A 20,833-nucleotide genomic window follows, 5' to 3' on the forward strand; every position below is an offset into this window, starting at 1 on the left:
TCTTATTTGGGCCTCTCTCCTGGAGGCCCTCAGTCAGACCCAGTGTTGACATGTGGCAAGACGCTCATCGGGGCGCGTCTTGCTTGGGCTTCTCTCCTGGAGGCCCTCAGTCAGACCCAGTGTTGACATGTGGCAAGACGCTCCTCGGGGCACGTCTTGCTTGGGCCTCTCTCCTGGAGGCGCTCAGTCAGACCCAGTGGTGACACATGGAAAGACGCTCCTCGGGGCGCGTCTTGCTTGGGCCTCTCTCCTGGAGGCGCTCAGTCAGACCCAGTGTTGACACGTGGCAAGACGCTCCTCGGGGCGCGTCTTGCCTGGGCCTCTCTCCTGGAGGCGCTCAGTCAGACCCAGTGTTGGCATTTGGCAAGACATTCCTCGGGGCGCGTCTTTTTTGGGCCTCTCTCCTGGAGGCGCTCATTTAGACCCAGTGGTGACATGTGGCAAGACGCTCCTCGGGGCGAGTATTGCTTGGGCCTCTCTCCTGAATGCCCTCTGTCAGACCGAGTGTTGACATGTGGCAAGACTCTCCTCGGGGCGTGTCTTGCTTGGGCTTCTCTCATGGAGGCCCTCAGTCCGACCCAGTGTTGACATGTGTCAAGACGCTCCTCGGGGCGTGTCTTGCTTGGGCCTCTCTCCTGGAGGCGCTCAGTCAGACCCAGTGTTGACATGTGGCAAGACGCTCCTCTGGGCGCGTCTTGCTTGGGCTTCTCTCCTGGAGGCCCTCAGTCAGACCCATTGTTGACATGTGGCAAGACGCTCCTCGGGGCACGTCTTGCTTGGGCCTCTCTCCTGGAGGCGCTCAGTCAGACCGAGTAGTGACATGTGGCAAGACGCTCCTCGGGGCGTGTCCTGCTTGGACCTCCCTCCTGGAGGCGCTCAGTTAGACCGAGTAGTGACATGTGGCAAGACGCTCCTCGGGGCGCATCTTGCTGGGGCCTCTCTCCTGGAGGCGCTCAGTCAGACCGAGTAGTGACATGTGGCAAGACGCTCCTCGGGGCGCGTCTTGGTTGGGCCTCTCTCCTGGAGGCGCTCATTCAGACCCAGTGGTGACATGTGACAAGACGCTCCTCGGGGCGCGTATTGCTTGGGCCTCTCTCCTGAATGCCCTCTGTCAGACCGAGTGTTGACATGTGGCAAGACGCTCCTCGGGGCGCGTCTTGCTTGGGCCTCTCTCCTGGAGGCGCTCAGTCAGACCGAGTGCTGACAAGTGGCAAGACGCTCCTCGGGGCGCGTCTTGCTTGGGCCTCTCTCCTGGAGGCGCTCATTCAGAACCAGTGGTGACATGTGACAAGACGCTCCTCGGGGCGCGTATTGCTTGGGCCTCTCTCCTGAATGCCCTCTGTCAGACCGAGTGTTGACATGTGGCAAGACGCTCCTCGGGGCGCGTCTTGCTTGGGCTTCTCTCCTGGAGGCGCTCAGAAAGACCCAGTGTTGACATGTGACAAGACGCTCCTCGGGGCACGTCTTGCTTGGGCTTCTCTCCTGGAGGCGCTCAGTCAGACCCAGTGCTGACATGTGGCAAGACGCTCCTCGGGGCGCGTCTTGCTTGGGCCTCTCTCCTGGAGGTGCTCAGTCAGACCGAGTGCTGACATAAGGCAAGACGCTCCTCGGGGCGCGTCTTGCTGGGGCCTCTCTCCTGGAGGCGCTCAGTCAGACCCAGTGCTGACATGTGGCAAGACGCTCCTCGGGGCGCGTCTTGCTTGGGCCTCTCTCCTGGAGGCGCTCAGTCAGACTGAGTAGTGACATGTGGCCTGACGCTCCTCGGGGCGCGTCTTGCTTGGGCCTCTCTCCTGGAGGCTCTCAGTCAGACACAGTGGTGACATGTGGCAAGACACTCCTCGGGGCGCGTCTTGCCTGGGCCTCTCTCCTGGAGGCCCTCTGTCAGACCCAGTGTTGACATGTGTCAAGACGCTCCTCGGGGCGCATCTTGCTTGGGCTTCTCTCCTGGAGGCCCTCAGTCAGACCCATTGTTGACATGTGGCAAGACACTCCTCGGGGCGCGTCTTGCTTGGGCTTCTCTCCTGGAGGCGCTCAGACAGACCCAGTGTTGACATGTGACAAGACGCTCCTCGGGGCGCGTCTTGCTTGGGCCTCTCTCCTGGAGGCGCTCAGACAGACCCAGTGTTTACATGTGGCAAGACGCTCCTCCGGGCGCATCTTGCTTGGGCCTCTCTCCTGGAGGCCCTCAGTCAGACCCATTGTTGACATGTGGCAAGACGCTCCTCGGGGCGCGTCTTGCTGGGGCCTCTCTCCTGGAGGCGCTCAGTCAGACTGAGTAGTGACATGTGGCCTGACGCTCCTCGGGGCGCGTGTTGCTTGGGCCTCTCTCCTGGAGGCGCTCAGTCAGACTGAGTAGTGACATGTGGCCTGACGCTCCTCGGGGCGCATGTTGCTTGGGCCTCTCTCCTGGAGGCGCTCAGTCAGACTGAGTAGTGACATGTGGCCTGACGCTCCTCGGGGCGCGTGTTGCTTGGGCCTCTCTCCTGGAGGCGCTCAGTCAGACCAAGTGGTGACATGTGGCAAGACACTCCTCGGGGCGCGTCTTGCTTGGGCCTCTCTCCTGGAGGCCCTCTGTCAGACCCAGTGTTGACATGTGGCAAGACACTCCTCGGGGCGCGTCTTGCTTGGGCCTCTCTCATGGAGGCCCTCTGTCAGACCCAGTGTTGACATGTGTCAAGACGCTCCTCGGGGCGCGTCTTGCTTTGGCCTCTCTCCTGGAGACGTTCAGTCAGACCGAGTGCTGACATGTGGCAAGACGCTCCTCGGGGCGCGTCTTGCTTGGGCCTCTCTCCAGAAGGCCCTCAATCAGACCCAGTGTTGACACGTGGCAAGACGCTCCTCGGGGCGAGTCTTGCTTGGGCCTCTCTCCTGGAGGCGCTCAGTCAGAATGAGTAGTGACAAGTGGCCTGACGCTCCTCGGGGTGCGTGTTGCTTGGGCCTCTCTCCTGGAGGCGCTCATTCAGACCAAGTGGTGACATATGGCAAGACACTTCTCGGGGCGCGTCTTGCTTGGGCCTCTCTCCTGGAGGCCCTCTGTCAGACCCAGTGTTGACATGTGGCAAGACACTCCTCGGGGCGCGTCTTGCTTGGGCCTCTCTCATGGAGGCCCACTGTCAGACCCAGTGTTGACATGTGTCAAGAAGCTCCTCGGGGCGTGTCTTGCTTTGGCCTCTCTCCTGGAGGCGCTCAGTCAGACCGAGTGCTGACATGTGGCAAGACGCTCCTCGGGCCACGTGTTGCTTGGGCTTCTCTCCTGGAGGCCCTCAGTCAGACCCATTGTTGACATGTGGCAAGACGCTCCTCGGGGCGCGTCTTGCTTGGGCCTCTCTCCTGGAGGCGCTCAGTCAGACCGAGTGCTGACATGTGGCAAGACGCTCCTCGGGGCGCATCTTGCTTGGGCTTCTCTCCTGGAGGCGCTCAGAAAGACCCAGTGTTGACATGTGACAAGACGCTCCTCGGGGCACGTCTTGCTTGGGCCTCTCTCCTGGAGGCGCTCAGTCAGAACCAGAGGTGACATGTGGCAAGACGCTCCTCGGGGCGCGTCTTGCTTGGGCCTCTCTCCTGGAGGCCCTCATTCAGACCCAGTGTTGACATGTGGCAAGACGCTCCTCCGGGCGCATCTTGCTTGGGCCTCTCTCCTGGAGGCCCTCAGTCAGACCCATTGTTGACATGTGGCAAGACGCTCCTCGGGGCGCGTCTTGCTTGTGCCTCTCTCCTGGAGGCGCTCAGTCAGAGCCAGAGGTGACATGTGGCAAGACGCTCCTCGGGGCGCGTCTTGCTTGGGCCTCTCTCCTGGAGATCCTCATTCAGACCCAGTGTTGACATGTGGCAAGACGCTCCTCCGGGCGCATCTTGCTTGGGCCTGTCTCCTTGAGGCCCTCAGTCAGACCCATTGTTGACATGTGGCAAGACGCTCCTCGGGGCGCGTCTTGCTTGGGCCTCTCTCCTGGAGGCGCTCAGTCAGACCGAGTGCTGACATAAGGCAAGACGCTCCTCGGGGCGCGTCTTGCTGGGGCCTCTCTCCTGGAGGCGCTCAGTCAGACCCAGTGCTGACATGTGGCAAGACGCTCCTCGGGGCGCGTCTTGCTTGGGCTTCTCTCCTGGAGGCCCTCAGTCAGACCCATTGTTGACATGTGGCAAGACGCTCCTCGGGGCACGTCTTGCTTGGGCCTCTCTTCTGGAGGCGCTCAGTCAGACCGAGTAGTGACATGTGGCAAGACGCTCCTCGGGGCGCGTCCTGCTTGGACCTCCCTCCTGGAGGCGCTCAGTCAGACCGAGTAGTGACATTTGGCAAGACTCTCCTCGGGGCGCGTCCTGCTTGGACCTCTCTCCTGGAGGCCCTCAGTCAGACCCATTGTTGACATGTGGCAAGACGCTCCTCGGGGCACGTCTTGCTTGGGCCTCTCTCCTGGAGGCCCTCAGTCAGACCCATTGTTGACATGTGGCAAGACGCTCCTCGGGGCACGTCTTGCTTGGGCCTCTCTCCTGGAGGCGCTCAGTCAGACCGAGTAGTGACATGTGACAAGACGCTCCTCGGGGCGCGTCTTGCTGGGGCTTCTCTCATGGAGGCACTCAGTCAGACCCAGTGTTGACATGTGGCAAGACGCTCCTTTGGGCGTGTGTTGCTTGGACCTCTCTCCTGGAGGCGCTCAGTCAGACCCAGTGTTGACATGTGTCAAGACGCTCCTCGGGCGTTTCTTGCTTGGGCCTCGCTCCTGGAGATGCTCAGTCAGACCCAGTGTTGACATGTGACAAGACGCTCCTCGGGGCGCGTCTTGCTTGGGCCTCTCTCCTGGAGGCACTCAGTCAGACCCAGAGGTGACATGTGTCAAGACGCTCCTCGGGCCTCTCTCCTGGAGGCGCTCAGTCAGACCCAGTGTTGACATGTGGCAAGACGCTCCTCGGGGCGCGTCTTGCTTGGGCCTCTCTCCTGGAGGCGCTCAGTCAGACCCAAAGGAGAAATGTGTCAAGACGCTCCTCGGGGCGCGTCTTGCTTGGGCGTCTCTCCTGAAGGCGCTCAGTCAGACCGAGTGCTGACATGTGGCAAGAGTCTCCTAGGGGTGCGTCTTGCTTGGGCCTCTCTCCTGGAGGCGCTCAGTCAGACCCAGTGTTGACATGTGGCAAGACGCTCCTCGGGGCGCGTCTTGCTTGGGCCTCTCTCCTGGAGGCGCTCAGTCAGACCGAGTGCTGACATGTGGCAAGACGCTCCTCGGGGCGCGTCTTGCTTGGGCTTCTCTCCTGGAGGCCCTCAGTCAGACCAATTGTTGACATGTGGCAAGACGCTCCTCGGGGCGCGTCTTATTTGGGCCTCTCTCCTGGAGGCCCTCAGTCAGACCCAGTGTTGACATGTGGCAAGACGCTCCTCGGGGCGCGTCTTGCTTGGGCTTCTCTCCTGGAGGCCCTCAGTCAGACCCAGTGTTGACATGTGGCAAGACGCTCCTCGGGGCACGTCTTGCTTGGGCCTCTCTCCTGGAGGCGCTCAGTCAGACCCAGTGGTGACACATGGAAAGACGCTCCTCGGGGCGCGTCTTGCTTGGGCCTCTCTCCTGGAGGCGCTCAGTCAGACCCAGTGTTGACACGTGGCAAGACGCTCCTCGGGGCGCGTCTTGCCTGGGCCTCTCTCCTGGAGGCGCTCAGTCAGACCCAGTGTTGGCATTTGGCAAGACATTCCTCGGGGCGTGTCTTTTTTGGGCCTCTCTCCTGGAGGCGCTCATTTAGACCCAGTGGTGACATGTGGCAAGACGCTCCTCGGGGCGAGTATTGCTTGGGCCTCTCTCCTGAATGCCCTCTGTCAGACCGAGTGTTGACATGTGGCAAGACTCTCCTCGGGGCGTGTCTTGCTTGGGCTTCTCTCATGGAGGCCCTCAGTCCGACCCAGTGTTGACATGTGTCAAGACGCTCCTCGGGGCGTGTCTTGCATGGGCCTCTCTCCTGGAGGCGCTCAGTCAGACCCAGTGTTGACATGTGGCAAGACGCTCCTCTGGGCGCGTCTTGCTTGGGCTTCTCTCCTGGAGGCCCTCAGTCAGACCCATTGTTGACATGTGGCAAGACGCTCCTCGGGGCACGTCTTGCTTGGGCCTCTCTCCTGGAGGCGCTCAGTCAGACCGAGTAGTGACATGTGGCAAGACGCTCCTCGGGGCGTGTCCTGCTTGGACCTCCCTCCTGGAGGCGCTCAGTTAGACCGAGTAGTGACATGTGGCAAGACGCTCCTCGGGGCGCATCTTGCTGGGGCCTCTCTCCTGGAGGCGCTCAGTCAGACCGAGTAGTGACATGTGGCAAGACGCTCCTCGGGGCGCGTCTTGGTTGGGCCTCTCTCCTGGAGGCGCTCATTCAGACCCAGTGGTGACATGTGACAAGACGCTCCTCGGGGCGCGTATTGCTTGGGCCTCTCTCCTGAATGCCCTCTGTCAGACCGAGTGTTGACATGTGGCAAGACGCTCCTCGGGGCGCGTCTTGCTTGGGCCTCTCTCCTGGAGGCGCTCAGTCAGACCGAGTGCTGACAAGTGGCAAGACGCTCCTCGGGGCGCGTCTTGCTTGGGCCTCTCTCCTGGAGGCGCTCATTCAGACCCAGTGGTGACATGTGACAAGACGCTCCTCGGGGCGCGTCTTGCTTGGGCTTCTCTCCTGGAGGCGCTCAGAAAGACCCAGTGTTGACATGTGACAAGACGCTCCTCGGGGCACGTCTTGCTTGGGCTTCTCTCCTGGAGGCGCTCAGTCAGACCCAGTGCTGACATGTGGCAAGACGCTCCTCGGGGCGCGTCTTGCTTGGGCCTCTCTCCTGGAGGTGCTCAGTCAGACCGAGTGCTGACATAAGGCAAGACGCTCCTCGGGGCGCGTCTTGCTGGGGCCTCTCTCCTGGAGGCGCTCAGTCAGACCCAGTGCTGACATGTGGCAAGACGCTCCTCGGGGCGCGTCTTGCTTGGGCCTCTCTCCTGGAGGCGCTCAGTCAGACTGAGTAGTGACATGTGGCCTGACGCTCCTCGGGGCGCGTCTTGCTTGGGCCTCTCTCCTGGAGGCTCTCAGTCAGACACAGTGGTGACATGTGGCAAGACACTCCTCGGGGCGTGTCTTGCCTGGGCCTCTCTCCTGGAGGCCCTCTGTCAGACCCAGTGTTGACATGTGTCAAGACGCTCCTCGGGGCGCATCTTGCTTGGGCTTCTCTCCTGGAGGCCCTCAGTCAGACCCATTGTTGACATGTGGCAAGACACTCCTCGGGGCGCGTCTTGCTTGGGCTTCTCTCCTGGAGGCGCTCAGACAGACCCAGTGTTGACATGTGACAAGACGCTCCTCGGGGCGCGTCTTGCTTGGGCCTCTCTCCTGGAGGCGCTCAGACAGACCCAGTGTTTACATGTGGCAAGACGCTCCTCCGGGCGCATCTTGCTTGGGCCTCTCTCCTGGAGGCCCTCAGTCAGACCCATTGTTGACATGTGGCAAGACGCTCCTCGGGGCGCGTCTTGCTTGGGCCTCTCTCCTGGAGGTGCTCAGTCAGACCGAGTGCTGACATAAGGCAAGACGCTCCTCGCGGCGCGTCTTGCTGGGGCCTCTCTCCTGGAGGCGCTCAGTCAGACTGAGTAGTGACATGTGGCCTGACGCTCCTCGGGGCGCGTGTTGCTTGGGCCTCTCTCCTGGAGGCGCTCAGTCAGACCGAGTGCTGACACGTGGCAAGACGCTCCTCGGGGCGCGTCTTGCTTGGGCCTCTCTCCTGGAGGCGCTCAGTCAGACTGAGTAGTGACATGTGGCCTGACGCTCCTCGGGGCGCGTGTTGCTTGGGCCTCTCTCCTGGAGGCGCTCAGTCAGACCAAGTGGTGACATGTGGCAAGACACTCCTCGGGGCGCGTCTTGCTTGGGCCTCTCTCCTGGAGGCCCTCTGTCAGACCCAGTGTTGACATGTGGCAAGACACTCCTCGGGGCGCGTCTTGCTTGGGCCTCTCTCATGGAGGCCCTCTGTCAGACCCAGTGTTGACATGTGTCAAGACGCTCCTCGGGGCGCGTCTTGCTTTGGCCTCTCTCCTGGAGACGTTCAGTCAGACCGAGTGCTGACATGTGGCAAGACGCTCCTCGGGGCGCGTCTTGCTTGGGCCTCTCTCCAGAAGGCCCTCAATCAGACCCAGTGTTGACACGTGGCAAGACGCTCCTCGGGGCGCGTCTTGCTTGGGCCTCTCTCCTGGAGGCGCTCAGTCAGAATGAGTAGTGACAAGTGGCCTGACGCTCCTCGGGGTGCGTGTTGCTTGGGCCTCTCTCCTGGAGGCGCTCATTCAGACCAAGTGGTGACATATGGCAAGACACTTCTCGGGGCGCGTCTTGCTTGGGCCTCTCTCCTGGAGGCCCTCTGTCAGACCCAGTGTTGACATGTGGCAAGACACTCCTCGGGGCGCGTCTTGCTTGGGCCTCTCTCATGGAGGCCCACTGTCAGACCCAGTGTTGACATGTGTCAAAAAGCTCCTCGGGGCGTGTCTTGCTTTGGCCTCTCTCCTGGAGGCGCTCAGTCAGACCGAGTGCTGACATGTGGCAAGACGCTCCTCGGGCCACGTGTTGCTTGGGCTTCTCTCCTGGAGGCCCTCAGTCAGACCCATTGTTGACATGTGGCAAGACGCTCCTCGGGGCGCGTCTTGCTTGGGCCTCTCTCCTGGAGGCGCTCAGTCAGACCGAGTGCTGACATGTGGCAAGACGCTCCTCGGGGCGCATCTTGCTTGGGCTTCTCTCCTGGAGGCGCTCAGAAAGACCCAGTGTTGACATGTGACAAGACGCTCCTCGGGGCACGTCTTGCTTGGGCCTCTCTCCTGGAGGCGCTCAGTCAGAACCAGAGGTGACATGTGGCAAGACGCTCCTCGGGGCGCGTCTTGCTTGGGCCTCTCTCCTGGAGGCCCTCATTCAGACCCAGTGTTGACATGTGGCAAGACGCTCCTCCGGGCGCATCTTGCTTGGGCCTCTCTCCTGGAGGCCCTCAGTCAGACCCATTGTTGACATGTGGCAAGACGCTCCTCGGGGCGCGTCTTGCTTGTGCCTCTCTCCTGGAGGCGCTCAGTCAGAGCCAGAGGTGACATGTGGCAAGACGCTCCTCGGGGCGCGTCTTGCTTGGGCCTCTCTCCTGGAGATCCTCATTCAGACCCAGTGTTGACATGTGGCAAGACGCTCCTCCGGGCGCATCTTGCTTGGGCCTGTCTCCTTGAGGCCCTCAGTCAGACCCATTGTTGACATGTGGCAAGACGCTCCTCGGGGCGCGTCTTGCTTGGGCCTCTCTCCTGGAGGCGCTCAGTCAGACCGAGTGCTGACATAAGGCAAGACGCTCCTCGGGGCGCGTCTTGCTGGGGCCTCTCTCCTGGAGGCGCTCAGTCAGACCCAGTGCTGACATGTGGCAAGACGCTCCTCGGGGCGCGTCTTGCTTGGGCTTCTCTCCTGGAGGCCCTCAGTCAGACCCATTGTTGACATGTGGCAAGACGCTCCTCGGGGCACGTCTTGCTTGGGCCTCTCTTCTGGAGGCGCTCAGTCAGACCGAGTAGTGACATGTGGCAAGACGCTCCTCGGGGCGCGTCCTGCTTGGACCTCCCTCCTGGAGGCGCTCAGTCAGACCGAGTAGTGACATTTGGCAAGACTCTCCTCGGGGCGCGTCCTGCTTGGACCTCTCTCCTGGAGGCGCTCAGTTAGACCGAGTAGTGACATGTGGCAAGACGCTCCTCGGGGCGCATCTTGCTGGGGCCTCTCTCCTGGAGGCGCTCAGTCAGACCGAGTAGTGACATGTGGCAAGACGCTCCTCGGGGCGCGTCTTGGTTGGGCCTCTCTACTGGAGGCGCTCATTCAGACCCAGTGGTGACATGTGACAAGACGCTCCTCGGGGCGCGTATTGCTTGGGCCTCTCTCCTGAATGCCCTCTGTCAGACCGAGTGTTGACATGTGGCAAGACGCTCCTCGGGGCGCGTCTTGCTTGGGCCTCTCTCCTGGAGGCGCTCAGTCAGACCGAGTGCTGACAAGTGGCAAGACGCTCCTCGGGGCGCGTCTTGCTTGGGCCTCTCTCCTGGAGGCGCTCATTCAGACCCAGTGGTGACATGTGACAAGACGCTCCTCGGGGCGCGTATTGCTTGGTCCTCTCTCCTGAATGCCCTCTGTCAGACCGAGTGTTGACATGTGGCAAGACGCTCCTCGGGGCGCGCCTTGCTTGGGCTTCTCTCCTGGAGGCGCTCAGAAAGACCCAGTGTTGACATGTGACAAGACGCTCCTCAGGGCACGTCTTGCTTTGGCTTCTCTCCTGGAGGCGCTCAGTCAGAACCAGAGGTGACATGTGGCAAGACGCTCCTCGGGGCGCGTCTTGCTTGGGCCTCTCTCCTGGAGGCCCTCTGTCAGACCCAGTGTTGACATGTGGCAAGACGCTCCTCCGGGCGCATCTTGCTTGGGCCTCTCTCCTGGAGGCCCTCAGTCAGACCCATTGTTGACATGTGGCAAGACGCTCCTCGGGGCGCGTCTTGCTTGGGCCTCTCTCCTGGAGGTGCTCAGTCAGACCGAGTGCTGACATAAAGCAAGACGCTCCTCGGGGTGCGTCTTGCTGGGGCTTCTCTCCTGGAGGCGCTCAGTCAGACCCAGTGCTGACATGTGGCAAGACGCTCCTCGGGGCGCGTCTTGCTTGGGCCTCTCTCCTGGAGGCGCTCAGTCAGACTGAGTAGTGACATGTGGCCTGACGCTCCTCGGGGCGCGTCTTGCTTGGGCCTCTCTCCTGGAGGCTCTCAGTCAGACCCAGTGGTGACATGTGGCAAGACACTCCTCGGGGCGCGTCTTGCTTGGGCCTCTCTCCTGGAGGTGCTCAGTCAGACCGAGTGCTGACATAAGGCAAGACGCTCCTCGGGGCGCGTCTTGCTGGGGCCTCTCTCCTGGAGGCGCTCAGTCAGACCCAGTGCTGACATGTGGCAAGACGCTCCTCGGGGCGCGTCTTGCTTGGGCCTCTCTCCTGGAGGTGCTCAGTCAGACCGAGTGCTGACATAAGGCAAGACGCTCCTCGCGGCGCGTCTTGCTGGGGCCTCTCTCCTGGAGGCGCTCAGTCAGACTGAGTAGTGACATGTGGCCTGACGCTCCTCGGGGCGCGTGTTGCTTGGGCCTCTCTCCTGGAGGCGCTCAGTCAGACCGAGTGCTGACACGTGGCAAGACGCTCCTCGGGGCGCGTCTTGCTTGGGCCTCTCTCCTGGAGGCGCTCAGTCAGACTGAGTAGTGACATGTGGCCTGACGCTCCTCGGGGCGCGTGTTGCTTGGGCCTCTCTCCTGGAGGCGCTCAGTCAGACCAAGTGGTGACATGTGGCAAGACACTCCTCGGGGCGCGTCTTGCTTGGGCCTCTCTCCTGGAGGCCCTCTGTCAGACCCAGTGTTGACATGTGGCAAGACACTCCTCGGGGCGCGTCTTGCTTGGGCCTCTCTCATGGAGGCCCTCTGTCAGACCCAGTGTTGACATGTGTCAAGACGCTCCTCGGGGCGCGTCTTGCTTTGGCCTCTCTCCTGGAGACGTTCAGTCAGACCGAGTGCTGACATGTGGCAAGACGCTCCTCGGGGCGCGTCTTGCTTGGGCCTCTCTCCAGAAGGCCCTCAATCAGACCCAGTGTTGACACGTGGCAAGACGCTCCTCGGGGCGCGTCTTGCTTGGGCCTCTCTCCTGGAGGCGCTCAGTCAGAATGAGTAGTGACAAGTGGCCTGACGCTCCTCGGGGTGCGTGTTGCTTGGGCCTCTCTCCTGGAGGCGCTCATTCAGACCAAGTGGTGACATATGGCAAGACACTTCTCGGGGCGCGTCTTGCTTGGGCCTCTCTCCTGGAGGCCCTCTGTCAGACCCAGTGTTGACATGTGGCAAGACACTCCTCGGGGCGCGTCTTGCTTGGGCCTCTCTCATGGAGGCCCACTGTCAGACCCAGTGTTGACATGTGTCAAAAAGCTCCTCGGGGCGTGTCTTGCTTTGGCCTCTCTCCTGGAGGCGCTCAGTCAGACCGAGTGCTGACATGTGGCAAGACGCTCCTCGGGCCACGTGTTGCTTGGGCTTCTCTCCTGGAGGCCCTCAGTCAGACCCATTGTTGACATGTGGCAAGACGCTCCTCGGGGCGCGTCTTGCTTGGGCCTCTCTCCTGGAGGCGCTCAGTCAGACCGAGTGCTGACATGTGGCAAGACGCTCCTCGGGGCGCATCTTGCTTGGGCTTCTCTCCTGGAGGCGCTCAGAAAGACCCAGTGTTGACATGTGACAAGACGCTCCTCGGGGCACGTCTTGCTTGGGCCTCTCTCCTGGAGGCGCTCAGTCAGAACCAGAGGTGACATGTGGCAAGACGCTCCTCGGGGCGCGTCTTGCTTGGGCCTCTCTCCTGGAGGCCCTCATTCAGACCCAGTGTTGACATGTGGCAAGACGCTCCTCCGGGCGCATCTTGCTTGGGCCTCTCTCCTGGAGGCCCTCAGTCAGACCCATTGTTGACATGTGGCAAGACGCTCCTCGGGGCGCGTCTTGCTTGTGCCTCTCTCCTGGAGGCGCTCAGTCAGAGCCAGAGGTGACATGTGGCAAGACGCTCCTCGGTGCGCGTCTTGCTTGGGCCTCTCTCCTGGAGATCCTCATTCAGACCCAGTGTTGACATGTGGCAAGACGCTCCTCCGGGCGCATCTTGCTTGGGCCTGTCTCCTTGAGGCCCTCAGTCAGACCCATTGTTGACATGTGGCAAGACGCTCCTCGGGGCGCGTCTTGCTTGGGCCTCTCTCCTGGAGGCGCTCAGTCAGACCGAGTGCTGACATAAGGCAAGACGCTCCTCGGGGCGCGTCTTGCTGGGGCCTCTCTCCTGGAGGCGCTCAGTCAGACCCAGTGCTGACATGTGGCAAGACGCTCCTCGGGGCGCGTCTTGCTTGGGCTTCTCTCCTGGAGGCCCTCAGTCAGACCCATTGTTGACATGTGGCAAGACGCTCCTCGGGGCACGTCTTGCTTGGGCCTCTCTTCTGGAGGCGCTCAGTCAGACCGAGTAGTGACATGTGGCAAGACGCTCCTCGGGGCGCGTCCTGCTTGGACCTCCCTCCTGGAGGCGCTCAGTCAGACCGAGTAGTGACATTTGGCAAGACTCTCCTCGGGGCGCGTCCTGCTTGGACCTCTCTCCTGGAGGCGCTCAGTTAGACCGAGTAGTGACATGTGGCAAGACGCTCCTCGGGGCGCATCTTGCTGGGGCCTCTCTCCTGGAGGCGCTCAGTCAGACCGAGTAGTGACATGTGGCAAGACGCTCCTCGGGGCGCGTCTTGGTTGGGCCTCTCTCCTGGAGGCGCTCATTCAGACCCAGTGGTGACATGTGACAAGACGCTCCTCGGGGCGCGTATTGCTTGGGCCTCTCTCCTGAATGCCCTCTGTCAGACCGAGTGTTGACATGTGGCAAGACGCTCCTCGGGGCGCGTCTTGCTTGGGCCTCTCTCCTGGAGGCGCTCAGTCAGACCGAGTGCTGACAAGTGGCAAGACGCTCCTCGGGGCGCGTCTTGCTTGGGCCTCTCTCCTGGAGGCGCTCATTCAGACCCAGTGGTGACATGTGACAAGACGCTCCTCGGGGCGCGTATTGCTTGGTCCTCTCTCCTGAATGCCCTCTGTCAGACCGAGTGTTGACATGTGGCAAGACGCTCCTCGGGGCGCGCCTTGCTTGGGCTTCTCTCCTGGAGGCGCTCAGAAAGACCCAGTGTTGACATGTGACAAGACGCTCCTCAGGGCACGTCTTGCTTTGGCTTCTCTCCTGGAGGCGCTCAGTCAGAACCAGAGGTGACATGTGGCAAGACGCTCCTCGGGGCGCGTCTTGCTTGGGCCTCTCTCCTGGAGGCCCTCTGTCAGACCCAGTGTTGACATGTGGCAAGACGCTCCTCCGGGCGCATCTTGCTTGGGCCTCTCTCCTGGAGGCCCTCAGTCAGACCCATTGTTGACATGTGGCAAGACGCTCCTCGGGGCGCGTCTTGCTTGGGCCTCTCTCCTGGAGGTGCTCAGTCAGACCGAGTGCTGACATAAAGCAAGACGCTCCTCGGGGTGCGTCTTGCTGGGGCTTCTCTCCTGGAGGCGCTCAGTCAGACCCAGTGCTGACATGTGGCAAGACGCTCCTCGGGGCGCGTCTTGCTTGGGCCTCTCTCCTGGAGGCGCTCAGTCAGACTGAGTAGTGACATGTGGCCTGACGCTCCTCGGGGCGCGTCTTGCTTGGGCCTCTCTCCTGGAGGCTCTCAGTCAGACCCAGTGGTGACATGTGGCAAGACACTCCTCGGGGCGCGTCTTGCCTGGGCCTCTCTCCTGGAGGCCCACTGTCAGACCCAGTGTTGACATGTGTCAAGACGCTCCTCGGGGCGCATCTTGCTTGGGCTTCTCTCCTGGAGGCCCTCAGTCAGACCCATTGTTGACATGTGGCAAGACACTCCTCGGGGCGCGTCTTGCTTGGGCTTCTCTCCTGGAGGCGCTCAGACAGACCCAGTGTTGACATGTGACAAGACGCTCCTCGGGGCGCGTCTTGCTTGGGCCTCTCTCCTGGAGGCGCTCAGACAGACCCAGTGTTGACATGTGGCAAGACGCTCCTCGGGGCGCGTCTTGCTTGGGCCTCTCTCCTGGAGGTGCTCAGTCAGACCGAGTGCTGACATAAGGCAAGACGCTCCTCGGGGCGCGTCTTGCTGGGGCCTCTCTCCTGGAGGCGCTCAGTCAGACTGAGTAGTGACATGTGGCCTGACGCTCCTCGGGGCGCGTGTTGCTTGGGCCTCTCTCCTGGAGGCGCTCAGTCAGACCGAGTGCTGACACGTGGCAAGACGCTCCTCGGGGCGCGTCTTGCTTGGGCCTCTCTCCTGGAGGCGCTCAGTCAGACTGAGTAGTGACATGTGGCCTGACGCTCCTCGGGGCGCGTGTTGCTTGGGCCTCTCTCCTGGAGGCGCTCCGTCAGACCAAGTGGTGACATGTGGCAAGACACTCCTCGGGGCGCGTATGCTTGGGCCTCTCTCCTGGAGGCCCTCTGTCAGACCCAGTGTTGACATGTGGCAAGACACTCCTCGGGGCGCGTCTTGCTTGGGCCTCTCTCATGGAGGCCCTCTGTCAGACCCAGTGTTGACATGTGTCAAGACGCTCCTCGGGGCGCGTCTTGCTTTGGCCTCTCTCCTGGAGACGCTCAGTCAGACCGAGTGCTGACATGTGGCAAGACGCTCCTCGGGGCGCGTCTTGCTTGGGCCTCTCTCCAGAAGGCCCTCAATCAGACCCAGTGTTGACACGTGGCAAGACGCTCCTCGGGGCGCGTCTTGCTTGGGCCTCTCTCCTGGAGGCGCTCAGTCAGAATGAGTAGTGACAAGTGGCCTGAAGCTCCTCGGGGTGCGTGTTGCTTGGGCCTCTCTCCTGGAGGCGCTCATTCAGACCAAGTGGTGACATATGGCAAGACACTTCTCGGGGCGCGTCTTGCTTGGGCCTCTCTCCTGGAGGCCCTCTGTCAGACCCAGTGTTGACATGTGGCAAGACACTCCTCGGGGCGCATCTTGCTTGGGCCTCTCTCATGGAGGCCCACTGTCAGACCCAGTGTTGACATGTGTCAAGACGCTCCTCGGGGCGTGTCTTGCTTTGGCCTCTCTCCTGGAGGCGCTCAGTCAGACCGAGTGCTGACATGTGGCAAGACGCTCCTCGGGCCACGTGTTGCTTGGGCTTCTCTCCTGGAGGCCCTCAGTCAGACCCATTGTTGACATGTGGCAAGACGCTCCTCGGGGCGCGTCTTGCTTGGGCCTCTCTCCTGGAGGCGCTCAGTCAGACCGAGTGCTGACATGTGGCAAGACGCTCCTCGGGGCGCGTCTTGCTGGGGCCTCTCTCCTGGAGGCGCTCAGTCAGACCCAGTGCTGACATGTGGCAAGACGCTCCTCGGGGCGCGTCTTGCTTGGGCTTCTCTCCTGGAGGCCCTCAGTCAGACCCATTGTTGACATGTGGCAAGACGCTCCTCGGGGCACGTCTTGCTTGGGCCTCTCTTCTGGAGGCGCTCAGTCAGACCGAGTAGTGACATGTGGCAAGACGCTCCTCGGGGCGCGTCCTGCTTGGACCTCCCTCCTGGAGGCGCTCAGTCAGACCGAGTAGTGACATTTGGCAAGACTCTCCTCGGGGCGCGTCCTGCTTGGACCTCTCTCCTGGAGGCGCTCAGTTAGACCGAGTAGTGACATGTGGCAAGACGCTCCTCGGGGCGCATCTTGCTGGGGCCTCTCTCCTGGAGGCGCTCAGTCAGACCGAGTAGTGACATGTGGCAAGACGCTCCTCGGGGCGCGTCTTGGTTGGGCCTCTCTCCTGGAGGCGCTCATTCAGACCCAGTGGTGACATGTGACAAGACGCTCCTCGGGGCGCGTATTGCTTGGGCCTCTCTTCTGAATGCCCTCTGTCAGACCGAGTGTTGACATGTGGCAAGACGCTCCTCGGGGCGCGTCTTGCTTGGGCCTCTCTCCTGGAGGCGCTCAGTCAGACCGAGTGCTGACAAGTGGCAAGACGCTCCTCGGGGCGCGTCTTGCTTGGGCCTCTCTCCTGGAGGCGCTCATTCAGACCCAGTGGTGACATGTGACAAGACGCTCCTCGGGGCGCGTATTGCTTGGGCCTCTCTCCTGAATGCCCTTTGTCAGACCGAGTGTTGACATGTGGCAAGACGCTCCTCGGGGCGCGCCTTGCTTGGGCTTCTCTCCTGGAGGCGCTCAGAAAGACCCAGTGTTGACATGTGACAAGACGCTCCTCAGGGCACGTCTTGCTTTGGCTTCTCTCCTGGAGGCGCTCAGTCAGAACCAGAGGTGACATGTGGCAAGACGCTCCTCAGGGCACGTCTTGCTTTGGCTTCTCTCCTGGAGGCGCTCAGTCAGAACCAGAGGTGACATGTGGCAAGACGCTCCTCGGGGCGCGTCTTGCTTGGGCCTCTCTCCTGGAGGTGCTCAGTCAGACCGAGTGCTGACATAAAGCAAGACGCTCCTCGGGGCGCGTCTTGCTGGGGCTTCTCTCCTGGAGGCGCTCAGTCAGACCCAGTGCTGACATGTGGCAAGACGCTCCTCGGGGCGCGTCTTGCTTGGGCCTCTCTCCTGGAGGCGCTCAGTCAGACTGAGTAGTGACATGTGGCCTGACGCTCCTCGGGGCGCGTCTTGCTTGGGCCTCTCTCCTGGAGGCTCTCAGTCAGACCCAGTGGTGACATGTGGCAAGACACTCCTCGGGGCGCGTCTTGCCTGGGCCTCTCTCCTGGAGGCCCTCTGTCAGACCCAGTGTTGACATGTGTCAAGACGCTCCTCGGGGCGCATCTTGCTTGGGCTTCTCTCCTGGAGGCCCTCAGTCAGACCCATTGTTGACATGTGGCAAGACACTCCTCGGGGCGCGTGTTGCTTGGGCCTCTCTCCTGGAGGCGCTCAGTCAGACCGAGTGCTGACACGTGGCAAGACGCTCCTCGGGGCGCGTCTTGCTTGGGCCTCTCTCCTGGAGGCGCTCAGTCAGACTGAGTAGTGACATGTGGCCTGACGCTACTCGGGGCGCGTGTTGCTTGGGCCTCTCTCCTGGAGGCGCTCCGTCAGACCAAGTGGTGACATGTGGCAAGACACTCCTCGGGGCGCGTATGCTTGGGCCTCTCTCCTGGAGGCCCTCTGTCAGACCCAGTGTTGACATGTGGCAAGACACTCCTCGGGGCGCGTCTTGCTTGGGCCTCTCTCATGGAGGCCCTCTGTCAGACCCAGTGTTGACATGTGTCAAGACGCTCCTCGGGGCGCGTCTTGCTTTGGCCTCTCTCCTGGAGACGCTCAGTCAGACCGAGTGCTGACATGTGGCAAGACGCTCCTCGGGGCGCGTCTTGCTTGGGCCTCTCTCCAGAAGGCCCTCAATCAGACCCAGTGTTGACACGTGGCAAGACGCTCCTCGGGGCGCGTCTTGCTTGGGCCTCTCTCCTGGAGGCGCTCAGTCAGAATGAGTAGTGACAAGTGGCCTGACGCTCCTCGGGGTGCGTGTTGCTTGGGCCTCTCTCCTGGAGGCGCTCATTCAGACCAAGTGGTGACATATGGCAAGACACTTCTCGGGGCGCGTCTTGCTTGGGCCTCTCTCCTGGAGGCCCTCTGTCAGACCCAGTGTTGACATGTGGCAAGACACTCCTCGGGGCGCATCTTGCTTGGGCCTCTCTCATGGAGGCCCACTGTCAGACCCAGTGTTGACATGTGTCAAGACGCTCCTCGGGGCGTGTCTTGCTTTGGCCTCTCTCCTGGAGGCGCTCAGTCAGACCGAGTGCTGACATGTGGCAAGACGCTCCTCGGGCCACGTGTTGCTTGGGCTTCTCTCCTGGAGGCCCTCAGTCAGACCCATTGTTGACATGTGGCAAGACGCTCCTCGGGGCGCGTCTTGCTTGGGCCTCTCTCCTGGAGGCGCTCAGTCAGACCGAGTGCTGACATGTGGCAAGACGCTCCTCGGGGCGCATCTTGCTTGGGCTTCTCTCCTGGAGGCGCTCAGAAAGACCCAGTGTTGACATGTGACAAGAGGCTCCTCGGGGCACGTCTTGCTTGGCTCTCTCTCCTGGAGGCGCTCAGTCAGAACCAGAGGTGACATGTGGCAAGACGCTCCTCGGGGCGCGTCTTGCTTGGGCCTCTCTCCTGGAGGCCCTCATTCAGACCCAGTGTTGACATGTGGCAAGACGCTCCTCCGGGCGCATCTTGCTTGGGCCTGTCTCCTGGAGGCCCTCAGTCAGACCCATTGTTGACATGTGGCAAGACGCTCCTCGGGGCGCGTCTTGCTTGGGCCTCTCTCCTGGAGGCGCTCAGTCAGACCGAGTGCTGACATAAGGCAAGATGCTCCTCGGGGCGCGTCTTGTTGGGGCCTCTCTCCTGGAGGCGCTCAGTCAGACCCAGTGCTGACATGTGGCAAGACGCTCCTCGGGGCGCGTCTTGCTTGGGCCTCTCTCCTGGAGGCACTCAGTCAGTCTGAGTAGTGACATGTGGCCTGACGCTCCTCGGGGCGCGTCTTGCTTGGGCCTATCTCCTGGAGGCGCTCAGTCAGACCTAGTGGTGACATGTGGCAAGACACTCCTAAGGGGGCGTCTTGCTTGGGCCTCTCTCCTGGAGGCCCTCTGTCAGACCCAGTGTTGACATGTGTCAAGACGCTCCTCGGGGCGCGGCTTGCTTGGGCTTCTCTCCTGGAGGCCCTCAGTCAGACCCATTGTTGACATGTGGCAAGACACTCCTCGGGGCGCGTCTTGCTTGGGCCTCTCTCCTGGAGGCGCTCAGTTAGACCCAGTGTTGACACGTGGCAAGACGCTCCTCGGGGCGCGTCTTGCTTGGGCCTCTCTCCTGGAGGCGCTCAGTCAGACCCAGTGTTGGCATGTGGCAAGACACTCCTCGGGGCGTGTCTTGCTTGGGCCTCTCTCCTGGAGGCGCTCAGTCAGACCCAGTGGTGACATGTGGCAAGACATTCCTCGGGGCGCGTCTTGCTTGGGCCTCTCTCCTGGAGGCCCTCTGTCAGACCCAGTGTTGACATGTGGCAAGACACTCCTCGGGGCGCGTCTTGCTTGGGCTTCTCTCCTGGAGGCGCTCAGACATACCCAGTGTTGACATGTGACAAGACGCTCCTCGGGGCACGTCTTGCTTGGGCCTCTCTCCTGGAGGCGCTCAGACAGACCCAGTGTTGACCTGTGGCAAGACGCTCCTCCGGGCGCATCTTGCTTGGGCCTCTCTCCTGGAGGCCCTCAGTCAGACCCATTGTTGACATGTGGCAAGACGCTCCTCGGGGCGCGTCTTGCTTGGGCCTCTCTCCTGGAGATCCTCATTCAGACCCAGTGTTGACATGTGGCAAGACGCTCCTCCGGGCTCATCTTGCTTGGGCCTGTCTCCTGGAGGCCCTCAGTCAGACCCATTGTTGACATGTGGCAAGACGCTCCTCGGGGTGCGTCTTGCTTGGGCCTCACTCCTGGAGGCGCTCAGTCAGACCGAGTGCTGACATAAGGCAAGACGCTCCTCGGGGCGCGTCTTGCTGGGGCCTCTCTCCTGGAGGCGCTCAGTCAGACCCAGTGCTGACATGTGGCAAGACGCTCCTCGGGGCGCATCTTGCTTGGGCCTCTCTCCTGGAGGCACTCAGTCAGACTGAGTAGTGACATGTGGCCTGACGCTCCTCGGGGCGCGTCTTGCTTGGGCCTATCTCCTGGAGGCGCTCAGTCAGACCCAGTGGTGACATGTGGCAAGACACTCCTAAGGGGGCGTCTTGCTTGGGCCTCTCTCCTGGAGGCCCTCTGTCAGACCCAGTGTTGACATGTGTCAAGACGCTCCTCGGGGCGCGTCTTGCTTGGGCTTCTCTCCTGGAGGCCCTCAGTCAGACCCATTGTTGACATGTGGCAAGACACTCCTCAGGGCGCGTCTTGATTGGGCTTCTCTCCTGGAGGCGCTCAGTCAGACCCAGTGCTGACATGTGGCAAGACGCTCCTCGGGGCGCGTCTTGCTTGGGCCTCTCTCCTGGAGGCGCTCAGTCAGACCCAGTGGTGACACGTGGAAAGACGCTCCTCGGGGCGCGTCTTGCTTGGGCCTCTCTACAGAAGGCCCTCAAACAGACCCAGTGTTGACACGTGGCAAGACGCTCCTCGGGGCGCGTCTTGCTTGGGCCTCTCTCCTGGAGGCGCTCAGTCAAACTGAGTAGTGACATGTGGCCTGACGCTCCTCGGGGCGCATGTTGCTTGGGCCTCTCTCCTGGAGGCGCTCAGTCAGACCGAGTGCTGACATGTGGAAAGACGCTCCTCGGGGTGCGTCTTGCTTGGGCTTCTCTCCTGGAGGCGCTCAGAAAGACCCAGTGTTGACATGTGACAAGACGCTCCTCGGGGCGCGTCTTGCTTGGGCCTCTCTCCTGGAGGCGCTCTGTCAGACCCAGTGGTAACATGTGGCAAGAC

This window comes from Nothobranchius furzeri, chromosome 11, assembly GCF_043380555.1.
Source record: "Nothobranchius furzeri strain GRZ-AD chromosome 11, NfurGRZ-RIMD1, whole genome shotgun sequence".
NCBI classification, from domain to species: domain Eukaryota; kingdom Metazoa; phylum Chordata; class Actinopteri; order Cyprinodontiformes; family Nothobranchiidae; genus Nothobranchius; species Nothobranchius furzeri.